Source organism: Coffea arabica, chromosome 7e (genome assembly GCF_036785885.1).
Source record: "Coffea arabica cultivar ET-39 chromosome 7e, Coffea Arabica ET-39 HiFi, whole genome shotgun sequence".
Lineage (NCBI taxonomy): Eukaryota > Viridiplantae > Streptophyta > Magnoliopsida > Gentianales > Rubiaceae > Coffea > Coffea arabica.
The window spans coordinates 29,548,714-29,562,591 of record NC_092323.1 but is presented as its reverse complement, the minus strand read 5'-3'; the positions used below and the strand labels follow the sequence as shown (position 1 = coordinate 29,562,591).

At 39.3% G+C, this 13,878-nt stretch overlaps 1 long non-coding RNA gene across 1 annotated transcript; it reads left to right on the top strand.

Moving 5' to 3' along the window:
• Positions 1–6,852: 6,852 nt before the first annotated feature.
• LOC113697301 (uncharacterized) lies at positions 6,853–7,570 on the top strand. Its single transcript, XR_011818448.1, has 3 exons — positions 6,853–6,941; positions 7,027–7,083; positions 7,380–7,570. It is a non-coding gene; the product is annotated as an uncharacterized lncRNA (long non-coding RNA).
• Positions 7,571–13,878: the final 6,308 nt, after the last annotated feature.

Here is a 13,878-nt window from a genome sequence, read left to right as displayed (position 1 = left end):
AAAAATTATCTAGAAAATTTTTCGGATACAGAAAGTGCAGAAAACAAGCCATTGAATATAATAAAACCCTAAAATGGAAAAATTACGGGCTCTCACATAAGTCATAAGGTAGCCTTTCAACTTTCATGCCAATTCCAAGCATAAATGTAGGGGTCTATCAAAATTTTGGCTAACCGGTGAAAAACAGGAATCGTATCTTCCACTACCTCCGTTGGTTCAGCCACCAATTGTTGGTCCAGCGAATACACTCTGGCCGGTACCCTCGACCTGGTCCCTCCGACAATGGTCGGCTTTGGGTTTGACTTGCTAGTCGACTGAGTATTGCTGATCAACGGGCGGTTGACTATCTGGTGCTCCGTACTTCCACACCTTAGGCACTTCCGAGCCTTTCTCCAGCATTCATCATCTGTATGGTTCGGTTTCCCACAATATCCGCACGTTATTCGGAAAGTGGAGGTCTGGCCTCCCTGTGGAATGCCTCTACCTTGTCCCCTACCACTTTGGCCTCCCCTCTGGGCACCTCCTCTCTGAGCACCTCCCCTAGATGCACTCGAAAACCGTCCACCTCCAGCCCCACGACCGGATTTAGCAGGTGGCATGTTCCGATCACTCCGCGCTGACCCTTGGGCTCCACTAGGTACCTCTCTCCATTTTGTGTGGAAATTTCTCACTTGTGCCCTGGCAGTTTCTATCCTTTGGGCATTTCCCAAAACCTCCGTAAACGTATTAATCTGGGCCGCCGCCAAGGCCTCTTGTATCTCCACATTGAGCCCGTACACAAATCTCCGTACTCTTCTTTGCTCCGTAGCTATCAGTTCAGGAGCAAATTTTGATAATTTTGTAAACTGAGTCTCATACTCAGCTACACTAGAAGTTCCCTACCGGAGCTTAATAAAATCGTCCTCTCTCTTTTCCTGGACGATTGGTGGAAGGTATTTCTCGTTAAACTCCCGTACAAAATTTAACCAGGTCCACGCAGTTCTCTCTCTTTCCCATTTGGCCCTAATTACATTCCACCAAACCCTGACTGGACCTTCGAACTGAAAAACAGCGAATTGTACTTGCCTATCCTCTGTATAGTTTAAAGCGGCAAATATGTTGATCATGGTCTCTAGCCATCTCTCGGCTCCCTCCGAGTCTAGTTCTCCCAAGAACTTAGGTGGAGAGAACTTCTGGAATCTCTCTAAGGCCCTATCTTGCCCCATATCAGGGTCCCTAGGTTGATGTACAGGGGCTTGACCCTGTTGTTCCACTAAACGGGCCAGAATATTAGTCATTTGTTGGATTGCAGTTGCCACTTGATCTCCCCTTACAGCCTGGGGTCCAGGTTGTGGCTCAATCGTTGCCTCTTCCTCTTCTCTCGGTTCTCGCACCGATTCCTGTGCTTGTCTACCCCCACGGCCACGACTAGGACCGCGTCCTCGGTTAGTTCCCCTGACTTGACTTCTTCTACCCTCCATGTTTTGGGTTTAACCAACTATAGACATGTAAACAAGGTAAGGTATGGCTCATGTAGCATGTTTCAAAAGGATAAACAGAGGCAATAAAACGCATAATAAACAGGTTCTTTATATACATAGCAAACAAGTCACATATACATGCCAACCTATGCAAGTCAAAGGCTATACTAGCCAAGGAATATAGAACAAAAGAAACCCTATTGACATCCACCATGACACGTCAAAGTCAAAAACAAAAGAAAACGTGTCGTCCTACTATGTTCCTAACTATCCCACAAAAATCTCCTCAATCCTAACAAGTCGTCTGGCTAGATGCCGACCCAACCGACTCCGTGGATGCACTCGGCTCCTCCTCCGGGTCCTCCTCAGGAGCGCCAGGAACATCAGGGACTACAGGCACTTGACCCTCTTCGGCCAAGTCCTGAATCATATCCTCCACTAGTGCCTCGCACTCAGTCAGGATATGGCCGGTCCGGTCCCAAATATCCTCAACCACTCGCATAAGGCGTCCAGTAGCCGCCTGAGCCTGCTCGAGAAAGGCATCAGTCCGCTGCTGCTCCTCCAAAATTAAGGTCTCCAGCTCTCGGATCCGGGGTCCCTGAACTCGGAGAGCAGCCTGGAGACGCTCTATCTCCAACTGGCACCTACGATTGGCGCTACCCAATCGTCTCCGCTCATCGTCCACTGCGAGCACTACCTGATCGGGGTGGGAGTAGGTCTTCCAGCAATCGCAACGACGAATCTTGTGCCCTGGGGACCACCGCTGCACTGGCCCATCGGGGCTCTCCTGGTACGTGATCACGCGACAAACGGGCCTCTCCAGATATGGCTCGTCAGTAGGAGTGTCAGTAGGTACGGGCTGAGACGGCCAGCACCACCAGAAGCGTCAGCACCCACCATCACCTATGTTTGCAAATAACGGTGCAAAAGTAAGTACATGAGGCGTAGAAAACAAGGCTAAAGGCTAAGCTCAAGAATAAAACCCTAGCCTATCGTATCAAGCACTCAATCTATCCAGATCAATTCACCCCTAGGCTCTGATACCACCTGTGACGACCTCACCTCCCCCCAAGGCGTACCAAAGGGTTCAGCGAGTGGCCCGCCCAACTCTCGCCAGGACTCACTCACTCGTATCACGTGCATACATCCATCGACAATAAATAACATCGCAATTCACACTTACAATTTACATCGATGCATATTCAAAATACAAAGCCTTTATATACCCCAAACGAGTTCAGAGTGTATACAATCCAAGTACAATCATCCTAATCGAGTGATAGCGCGAGTACAAGTCAAAAGTCAAAAACAATTAGGCTACGCTAGTCTTTACATATCTCACGCCTCGCTCGTACCCCTGTAAGAAAAACAAAACTAACGGAGTGAGCCAAAGCTCAGTGACATTCCAAATATCAAATTGGACATCAGATAAAGTAATAACAGCGTGATAGTGAAATAGCGAGCAAACAAGTCGAATCAGAGAAATAACGCTTCAGATAGTCAAGAAATATCTGGTTCACATTCACATGTAAGGATACAGTGGCTCATATCTCGGCTCCATCACAGCTCGATCGATTGGTAGTTGACACTCCGTCAACTTTCAAGTAATGAACTAGTCCAGAAAAACCCCACTTCACGCCAGTCTCCGTCCATCGATCAACCCCCTTACCGGGCCCGCACGCCACACAAAATACGGGTGGTATTACTCGAGTATACCGATTAGCCGAGGAGATAATACTCCACTCGACATCACTAATTACCCAGGGTTCGTTATCCAATCGACTTGGCCCTTGCCGGCTCGACTCGATTAACTAGCCACAGGGTTTCTGGAGTTCCAGGCAAGATATAATTCACACGCATGTAGAGCAAGACAATTGAATTCGATGAACAAGAACAAATCTCGTTAGGGCAAGTGCGATAAAGTACACCCTTGCCCTATCAAATCACTTATATATATCATGTAATCACATTGGTCAAAGATAAATCACAAATATCAAGTTCAATCAGATATTTGGAAGCACTCACCAAAAGTAGTGCCTCTAGTGATCGCGTCTGGGTTGTACTCCGGGTTTCGAGTCGAAATCTGCGATAAAACTCGACTTAAGAACTTTGAAAATCGACTAAGGTTCGAAACATAGACGTTTCGTTCAATAAGAATCAAGAAATTGAAATTCACTTGAAGAGTAGTCGTGAAACACTTGCTCGCTTTTTAAACTACAAAACTTTGTAACATTTATACTTGGAAATGCTATTTGAGTCGAAAGTACAAGGAAAATATAGTCCGAGCAGTCATTATTTTATTTCTCAAGGGTACAAGTTCGGCCAAGTCCTTACTTATATACCTCGGTAAAAGAAGACGCAAATATCCTAGATGGCTCAAGCAGTAGTCACTCTTAACCCTTACTCAAGTTGCAAATATGTCTACCTAGCCCTCGAGCGTAAATTTGGGCAGCACGCCCTTTGTATTTTCCTATTTCCAGCCATTTATGGATTCATTCTATTCCTCAATCAAACCTAAAGTTACACAAAAAACAAACTCATTTCAATAGCCATTCAATAGGCTCAAGGTAATACAAGTACAAAAATCAAGCTAACGACATGTGCGGAAATGAAGTTTAGCAAAAGACAGATTTGACGTGGTTTTAGGTAATGGACACAGCTGAGGCTACGCTTATCAGATTGAGGTGTAACTTATACCGTTTCGAAGCTAAGACAAAGGGCTACAATTTTGATGAAGATCACTTAGTCCAATTTCTAGTGTAACCCGGTCAAATTCCCAATTCACAGAGCCAAACTCCTACTGGTAGACCAGTTAACTGTACAACCTTAAAATGGCCATATCTCAAGCTACCAAAGTCCGTTTGAGACGTTCTTGGAGGCGTTGAAAACCTAAGATAAATTACTAAAACTTTCATGTTTTGGTTAAAAGCTAGTTCAGTACGTATCCAGGTGAACAAACGCAACCAACTTAGTGTACTGTCAAAACTGTCCGTTGATTTTACTCCTAGGGCAGTCAGGGTATTTTCATCTTTTCACTGGCTACGTTGCTCTGATTGAGTTGAACTTTTGTAGGACACCATAAAATGTCATTCTATACAACTTTCATGTTTTGTGCTAAGGCTAATTCGGCTTCTAAGATGATGAAATGGAATCAGGCAGAACTGAAGCTACAATTTCCAGAAATCTGGAATTTTGCTATATTCAGGCTATAATTCACATTTTTACCTTGAAACTACCACTACCATCTCCTTTACAAGATTATATACCAGATGTATACATCATACAACACCTAACCCACAAGAAACCCTAACTCAAAAGTCATCCATATAATCATCAAAATCACTTGGAACAAGCATCACAAGCACAATACTAACATTAATACCCAACTTAATCATGATTAATGGAGAAAGAAAGGTTGATCAGCCATTATACCTCAAGAAAAGAGCTTGCAAGAATGATCCTTCACCTCTCCTTGAAATTTTTGGTTCCTTAAGCTTCCCAAGCTTCCAAACTAGTGATTAATCGGTTTAGTTTTTCTTGTTTGCACTCAAAAGGTTGGATTCAAGGTAGAAGATTGAAAACTCTCCTCACTCTTTTGCCTCTCCTTGCTCTCAGCCAAAACAGAAAGAAAAAATGAGGGAAATGAGCTGAAATGAGAGATAAGAAGGCAAGACAAAAGGGTTGGTCAAGGGACCATAGATGACCAACACTTGTCACCACCAAAACCATCCAAATTTTACTTTCTTTTCCTTGCATTTTGGCCCACATATTTCGGCTATATGGCTGAGGATGAGGGATATATTTTTAAAAAATATCAAGGGTATATGGTGGTAGGGAAGTGGTGGTCAAGTGGTGGGTTCAATCGGTAATGATCGATACCCGTCGGTTCGAGCCGTTTTTTCTTAAATCACGTATACTAGGGTTTTTACCTTCTAATCACTAACTTATTATTATCACTTCAAATCATATAATATTTTCTCATCCAAAAGTCACTCTTACCTACCAAATTTGATCCTCACTCCGTACCGAATAGTCACACTACGGAAAAACGTGAAAACCCTAATTCGCTCTAACTTGAAAACAAACAACGAAACCCTTACTTCTATATTCATTTACACTTATTATTGGGTGATTGTGTAGTAGGGCCATAATAAATGAATAATTCCCAAATAAAAGGGCATTTTTAAGAAAAATATAAGGAATTTGCAAGTCTTCACAATTAAGAATTATGAAAGTGCTTTTCTTTTTCTGGTGTCTTTATGCTGCTTTCGAGCTTCTTAATGCCTTTTTCTTTCACTTTGATTCCAATGCATGATGGGCGGAAGCCTATGATGATTTTCTGTGGCAGGAAAATTGAAACTATGGGATGTTAGTAAATTGGAACTGAAATCTATTCACTCTTTAAGGAGGTAACATGGGTTGGGTGGTGAATGCTATTCAGAACACGAGGACAGTCAGTTGTATTTGTGGTCATAAATGATTTATACAGGTTTTCCTAGTAAGAATTTCATATTTGTGGCAAAAGTATTTTAAAACTATTATTGGCAATATGTTCTCATATAACAGAATTCTATCCAACTAAATTCCAGGTCGTGTATTTTCTTTTTTTAAATTCTTTGATCTTACATGCAAAACCGTTCTTTAATATGTGTTTTTTTTTGGGTTGTGGGTTAGGTCCTTAATATGTGTTTTTATTGTAGATTTAAGCATCTTATTTTATGACGTGTCCTTTAGGTGTCAGATGCACGTCTCAGATTTTACAACAAATTAAGTGTCTTCTGCACACATGCTTTAGAGTTCACAGTGTGTCGGACTACCTGGGGTTGGGGTTGTAAGGAACTTTTTGACCTGTGGATGCTCATTTATCGTACTTATTTTAACTAACAGCTGGTTTTAAGAGTATTCCTTCCTTGATAATTTCATTGAAATTGGACCTGTCATTTTTGACATTCATTAACAATTATTTCCAGTGCCATATAATTTCTTCCACATCAATGGCTACAGAATGTAAGATCTCTTTTTGAATTGTTGATAGCTTCTGAACAATCTCTTATCCTTTCATGGATCTTTGAAGCACTGGTATAATTTACATCTTCAGTCGCCTCAATCCTGATATCTTCTTTTTTGAACCTCTGAACTGAAGAAAATTAGCTTCAAGACTTCAGTTGTTTTTTACTGCCTATTAGAGAGAGTTTCATTGGATTAAGATGTTATGTTGTGCCCTTTTGGCTTTTTTTAGTCTTGTGGAAGACTAATTTTGGTCTGTATCTTTATAGGATGGCAAGGTATCACAACTTGAGCATGTTTTCATTCAAGGCAGCAAAGTCAGGTACAAAAACTGTAATATAAAATATTTTCTGATTCTCTCAACTGCTTTCTGAGTTCTGATTACGGGTAAAACAAATTTTTATCAGGTTTATGGTGATTCCAGATATGCTTAAGAATGCTCCAATGTTCAAACGTCTAGAAGCTAGAATCAAGGTGCTTTCCCAGTTTGCCCATGTGTATTAGAGTGTATTTGTGACCATCACAGCTTTGCTTACACTTTTGATATTATCTTTTGAAGGGCAAGGGTTCAACACTTGGCGTTAGACGGGGACGTGCTGTTGCCATGAGAGCCAGGGTAAGATCTATTTCGTGACTTTTGCATCTTATGCTCCTAGATCATTTATTTAAATCTAAAAGTTAGGAATGACACTCCATATCTGCACTGTAAGCTCTAAAATGCATTATGATCTCTTGTCAAGAAAAAAGCAATGTTGGATGGCCACTATAGAACTAGGATTTAACAAATACTATAAAACAAAGAGAATGTAGTTTTACGGAGTATGTAAAATGATTAGCTTGGAGAAATATATGGGGTTACAAATTAAGTTTTGTGGGGTGAAGTTTGCCTGACTGTGCCATCCGTGTATGCAGGCTCAGGCTGCTGGTCGTGGAGCTCCACTTGGCAGGGGCGTTGTGCCACCTATAAGGAGGTGATCATTCCAGAATATGATTGTAATCTTAAGAGCGTCAAAGCTCGTATATTATGCAAGGGAGATCATCAAATCCATGTTATGCAGCCCAATTTGGTATAGGATAATATTTGGCCTTTGAGACCTTAAAAATTATGTTTTTCATACTAGTGATCATAAAATGTCGCTGATGAGGTTGAGTAGCATGACGTAGGGCATGGTGAATAGTGATATTCATCATGTAAAATGAATTCTCAGCATATATACTCTATCTTACGCTCTAACCAACCGAAATTCCAGAAAACTTTAATTTGATCCAAAAGTCATTAAGTGACACAGCTAATTATTGGTTGGCATTCTGCACTTAGGATGGTCATAATCATCTTTACTCGTGCAATGATACAAGCCTCATGCTATCACTAAGATTGCATAGAACAAACTGAAGAGGACATCCTGTTCAAGTATGACATGGAATTATCCAATTAAAACCATCTCAAATAATTCTATTAGTTTAAAATGACTATGCCAATTAGTTTCCACATTGCTTAAGCAGTACAAATCAACAAAAGTTCGTCTAATTGAAGAGGCAATACCCACAACTAAAGAGCTCAAGAAAAGCATGCACATTATCATGGAATTATCGACTAATACCATTCCAGAAAAATAATGAGAAAAAACAATTGCTAAGAACGTAAGTTCAGTCGAAGTAGTATTTTTTCATGGATGAAGATTATATTGGTATTACTATCATACTAATTCTGGTAATCTTTTTGAAACACAATGGCAATGGAGCTACTTTTCCAATATTTTCTTGCTCCTAATCCATGTAAAAATCAATAAATTCTAATACATATTCCGGTGAGCTCGATGTCCTCAATCAGAATCCAAAATACTCGATCCTTAAAATGCAGAAACAAATAAGTAATTGCTGATACAATTCCATATATCTGTTTGACAAACAAATTTTTTTTTTTGTTGGGGGGGGGGGGAAGGCAGAGACTTATCTCAAAAAAGAACCAAAATTACCAGCCTCCACTAACACATAAGCATCTTTATAACAAATTTAAGAGCTAGAATCACAGACAAAATTAATGAAAAACACCTTAAAATAAAAGTTAAAAAAAATTGAATGGTTAAATTACATAAGCACAACACTTGAAATAAATGGAAGAAAGTAAATTAGAAAGAAAAACTAAATCAAAATTAAAACAAAAGGGGATAAATACCGAGGTCTCCTCTGTGCTTAGCAGAGCTGTAATCGGAGTAACAAGCGGGAATGTCCTCGAACTTAGCCTTGCCGGAGATGATGTCTTGGCGGAGAGCTATGAGCTGAGAAACGGCAGCGTCGCGAGTGGTGTTACTGATGATTTGGCTTCTGGATCTTTCCAGAAAGCATTGCGCCGGGATCCTTTGTGATACCTCGATATTTAGGCTAATGTTTTGTTTAGCCTCAAAGAGGATATTACGGCTATTTTATTTTTGGTTTTAAGACATTATTTTGTTTTAAAGACTAGAAACCCTCCTTGTACTCAAAATCCTAGTTTTACTTGTGACTAACAAATTTTTCTTAAATCCCTCAGATTTTACTCAAAACCCTAATTTTAGTCTATGGAGTTGTAAAATCCCTCACAATTTTCTTAAAATCCCCTTTTATTTGAAATCCATTACCTTATAATAGCTATACTACTCATTTACATCCCCAAGGGTTAGAATAAACAATATAATTAAGAGTTTTCCCTTTTCATTCATCGTTAGTGTAAACTAAGGTTTTTACGTCTTTTCGTAGTATGATTATTCGGTACGGAGTGTGCATTAAATTTGGTGATTAAGAATGAGTTTTAGATAAGAAAAAGTGTGTGATTAGAAGTAATAACCATAAGATAGTAAATTATAAGTGAAAAACCCTAGTACGTGCGAAATAAGAAAAAAATCGGGTTGAACCGATGTGTACCGTTCATTACCGATTGAGTGCACCACTTGACCACTACTTTATTACCTTAATCTCCTTGTTATTAATTGATCAAAATCAGACCTAAATATCTTCTTAAGGCAGCCGAAATTGTGGACTAAAACCAAGAGAGAAAAGAAAAAAATTGACTTCCAATCACAAGGTGACACTTGTCCAACTTTGACCAAATTAAAATCCTATCATCTTAACCTTCTTGAAGCTTCATTTTAGCCTCCATTTCTGCACATCAGAACCATGACTTAGAGAGGAGAAAAGGAGAGAAAGAAACCAAGTGAGCAACCACCAAGTTTCACCTTGAATCACCTTCATTTGAGCAAAATCACTGAATCCAAACCGATTAAACCTTCATTTGAGTGCTTAGGTAGTTGTGTGTGGTAAAAGTTTGGGAAGAAAGTGTTTGGTTTCACACCTACAAGGGAGTTTTTGGCAGGTACATGGCTGTCTTCTCCTTATCTCTTACTTAAATTTGGTTAAGGTTGGGTAACAATGCATATTTGTGCCAAATGATAGCTATTTTAGTGGTTTGGATGGATATGGTGCATGTTCTTGAGTTAGGGTTGAGTTGGTTAACTGTATTTGCTGTTTTTTAGGTGGCATATGGTGTATATAATCTTGTATAGGAGGTTGAGGTAGTGGTTCAAGCTAGAAATATGAAGTTTGCACCTTAAATTCATTGAATTCCAGAATTAGAACTCTTCGCTGCTTGGTTCTGCCCGGTTCTATTTCACCATGTTAGAGGCCGAATTAGGCTTAGCACAAAACATGAAAGTTGTAGAGAATGATATTTTATAGTTTTCTGTAAAGTTTCAGCTCAATCCGAGTACTGTATCATGTGAAAATATAAAAATACCCCTGACTGCCATAGGTAGAACGTTAGGGACAGTTTTGACATTTCACCAATCTGACCGCATCTGTTCACCCTGATCCATACTGAATTACCATTTGGCCAAAATACAGAAGTTTTAGTTTTATGTCTTAGCTTTTCAACACCCCTGAAAACACCTTAATCGGACTTCGGTAGCTTGAGTTATTGTCGTTTATGCATAGTGCAGTTAACTAGCCCAAATGTGAGATTCTGGTTCTGTAATTTGAAATTTTGACCTGGACACACCACGAACTGGACTGAGTGGTCTTCATCAAAGTTGTAGGCCTTTATCTTAGCTTCGAAACGGTATAAATTTCACCCCAATCCAATAAGTGTACCTTCGGTTGTGCCCGTTACGCTAAGTGACGGCAAATCTGTCTTTTGTTTTATGACTCAAACTTCATTTCCGCACATGTTCCTAGCTTGATTTTATACTTGTATGACTTTGAGCCTATGGAATGGCTATTGAAATGAGATGATTTTGTGTGTGACTTTGGGATTGATTGAGGAAAAGAATGAAGCCATAAATGGCTAGAAAATAGGTAAATACAAAGGGCGTGCTACCCAAATTTACGCTCGAGGACTAGGTAGACCTACTTGGGCCTCGAGTAAGGCTTGAGAGCGAATACCACGTGAACCATCTAGGATATTTGCGTCTTCTGTTATCGAGGTATATAAGTTAGAACTTGGCCGAGCTTGTACCCTTGAGAAAATGGAAATAACGACTACTTGAAATATGTTTTCCTCGTTCTTTCGACTCCAATGGAAACTCTAAAGTTTTAACCGCTTCCTTATCGAAACTAAACGAGCGAGCATGAATTTTTTGGGATTTGATAAGTATCTTGAATACTACTTACATGAGTTGCATTTACTTGATTTTCTTGAAGCGAAACTCCTAAGTTTCGAACTCTAGAGAGTTTTACACTAGTAAATGATATTTTATCGCAGATTTGGACTCCAACCAAGGAGTTGGACCGGAACATGATTTTTGAGAGGCACTAGACTTTTGGTGAGTGCTTCCAAATACCTGATTGAACTGGACACTTGTTTTCAATACTTGACCAATGTGATTTAATGATATGTAATTTGTTGATCGGGCAAGAGTATACTTTATCGCACTTGCCCTAATATGATATATACTTGTTTATTGTTGCAATTGATTTGATATACTTGTACTTGAGTTGTTAGTGCGGAGCGGCAGTATGTACCACACTCAATCCGAGTGGGAGGTGCCTCTCATTCCCGTCTCCGTACTTTTATCTTGATTCAGTCGATTGGAGCGTTATCTCATCGACTTTCCTGGGGACCCAAACCCCACTGGCTAGTTAATCGAGTCGAGCCGGCAAGGGCTTGGTCGATTAGATAACGAACCATGGGTAGTTAGTGATGTCGAGTGGAGTGTTATCTCCTCGACTAATCGGTGTACTCGAGTATTACCATCAATCTTTATTGAGGATTTTGGGCCTAGTAGGGGGTGTCAATGGTGGACGGAGAGTAGTGTAAGTGGTGCTCTAATGGATTGGTTACTTACTTGAAGGTTGACGGAGTGTCAACTATTACTTGATCAAGCTCTGGTGATGCAATGGGAATTTGGCTTCTGAGAGCCATCCGTATCCTTATACTTTGGAATGATTATTTTTTATTGGATTATTGTTTCGTTTTAAAAGAAAAAAAACTTTACACTCGCTCATTTTGCGATTTGCTGCTTGAAGTATTATTGCCCACTTTTGTGAACTTTTCATGCTCATTACTTTGCTATATTGACACTTGTACTTGTAAACAATGGTCGATTTGCTATTTCGAACCTCACTGGGTTTTTAGCTCATTCCACGTCATTTGTTTTCCTTACAGGGGGTACGAGCATGGCGTGAGATGTGTACAGACTAGCATAGACTAGATGTTTTGACTTTTGACTTGTACTCGCGCTATCACTCGATTAGAATGACTTGTACTTGGCTTGTATGTCCTTTGAAATATTTTGGGTGTATAGCAGTTTTGTATCTTGATTTGTGGATCGATGTATATTTTAAGTTGAATTGCGATGTTATTTTTTTTTTCTTTTTCCCTTTGGATGAATGCGTGAGGTACGAGTGAGTGAGTCCTGGCGAGAACTGGGCAGGCGGTCCGCCGAACCCTGTGGTACGCCTTAGGGGGAGGTGGGGTCGTCACATCCTTCGTGCTTTATCAATATGTGGGAAGCCCTAACGCTATTTGCGGAAGATGAGGACGAGGACATTATCGTCTTCTTCTTGTGCTTTTCTGACCGATCCGTTGATGGATTTGGAGCCGAATTCTTCTTCCTCTTCCGACCTGACTCTATTTTTGCTGCTTTTATTGGTTAAATTTTTATTCTGCGAAGAGCAACAGAATGGAGTAAGTGGGAATTAACAACTGAGCTTGAGTTTGACTGACCTTAATAAGTACCCGAGTGATGTCTTGCGCTTCACCAGTGGCAGCTCCAACTCGAAGTGCAAGATCAAATACTCCTACTACTCAAATCAAATAATATTAAACCAAAGGCTAATTGCTTAAAATATAGGCATAAAAAAAAACATCCGTCAAATATAGCTTTGACACACTATATTTTTCAAACTATACCTACCGTGCTGAGTCAGCACGGCAGTAGAATAAATTCTCTGACCTCTGTAAAAGTTTCAATACAGTCAGCAGTGCAATTTTTTTTTTTTATCAGCCTGTCCCCTACCGTGCTGACTGGGCACGGCTGGGGATAGGCGATCAACAAAAAAAAAGGCCAGGGGCCTTTCTCAGCCATTCTTAGGCGCCTGACAAAGGTCATGTGACGTGCAGAAATTATTGCACCGCTACCGTGGGAGCATAACTTGACATCTACCGTGGAAGCTAATAGACTTAGGATCTAGTTTAGCACAATCTAATTATTTAGTAGGGAAGATATTCACTATTTGAAACAATTGCATTATCACTAGGAGCGAGATTTGGAATTCAATTATAACTAGTGCTCATGCACATCCAATGTGTGTGCAATCAAAAAATATATAATATTTATGATCATATATTTTAAATAATTGTTTTATTATCAAAACACATTTTAATCTTTTAAATATTTTTCATAAAATAATTTTATATTAGTAGTTATGATATTTATGGGTAGTTATGTTGAAAAGATATACTTAAATAGTTAAAAGTAAAAATAGTCATGGGTAGTTATAGATAGTTAAAATAAAAGTAGCTTTTATCATGGCAAAAAGAAAAGTTCATTTTTTTATAGGCAAAAAAGTTATACCCCATTTATAATTAAACAAATGATCAAATTAATATTCATTTTTGCATTTAAACAAGCAATATCTAACTTGATACCATATTCATTTTTGTCAATTTATATTTATTTTTGTCGCTAAAAAAAAGTAAAAGTTGACATTTTTGTATAAAACAATTATTGCATATGAGTCATGTAATAATTTAGACTAAAAAGTGGTTGAAACTTAGGTTGGGGCCAAAAATTGTGAATTTGAATTTGTAAGATATATAAAGTTAATATTTTAAAAGTAAAAGATGAAAAAATTCGTTTAACGAAATGTGAAAGATATTTTAAACGATTTTTCTTAAAAATATTTATTATTCATTATGCAAGAAATGAATCTTTTCCAA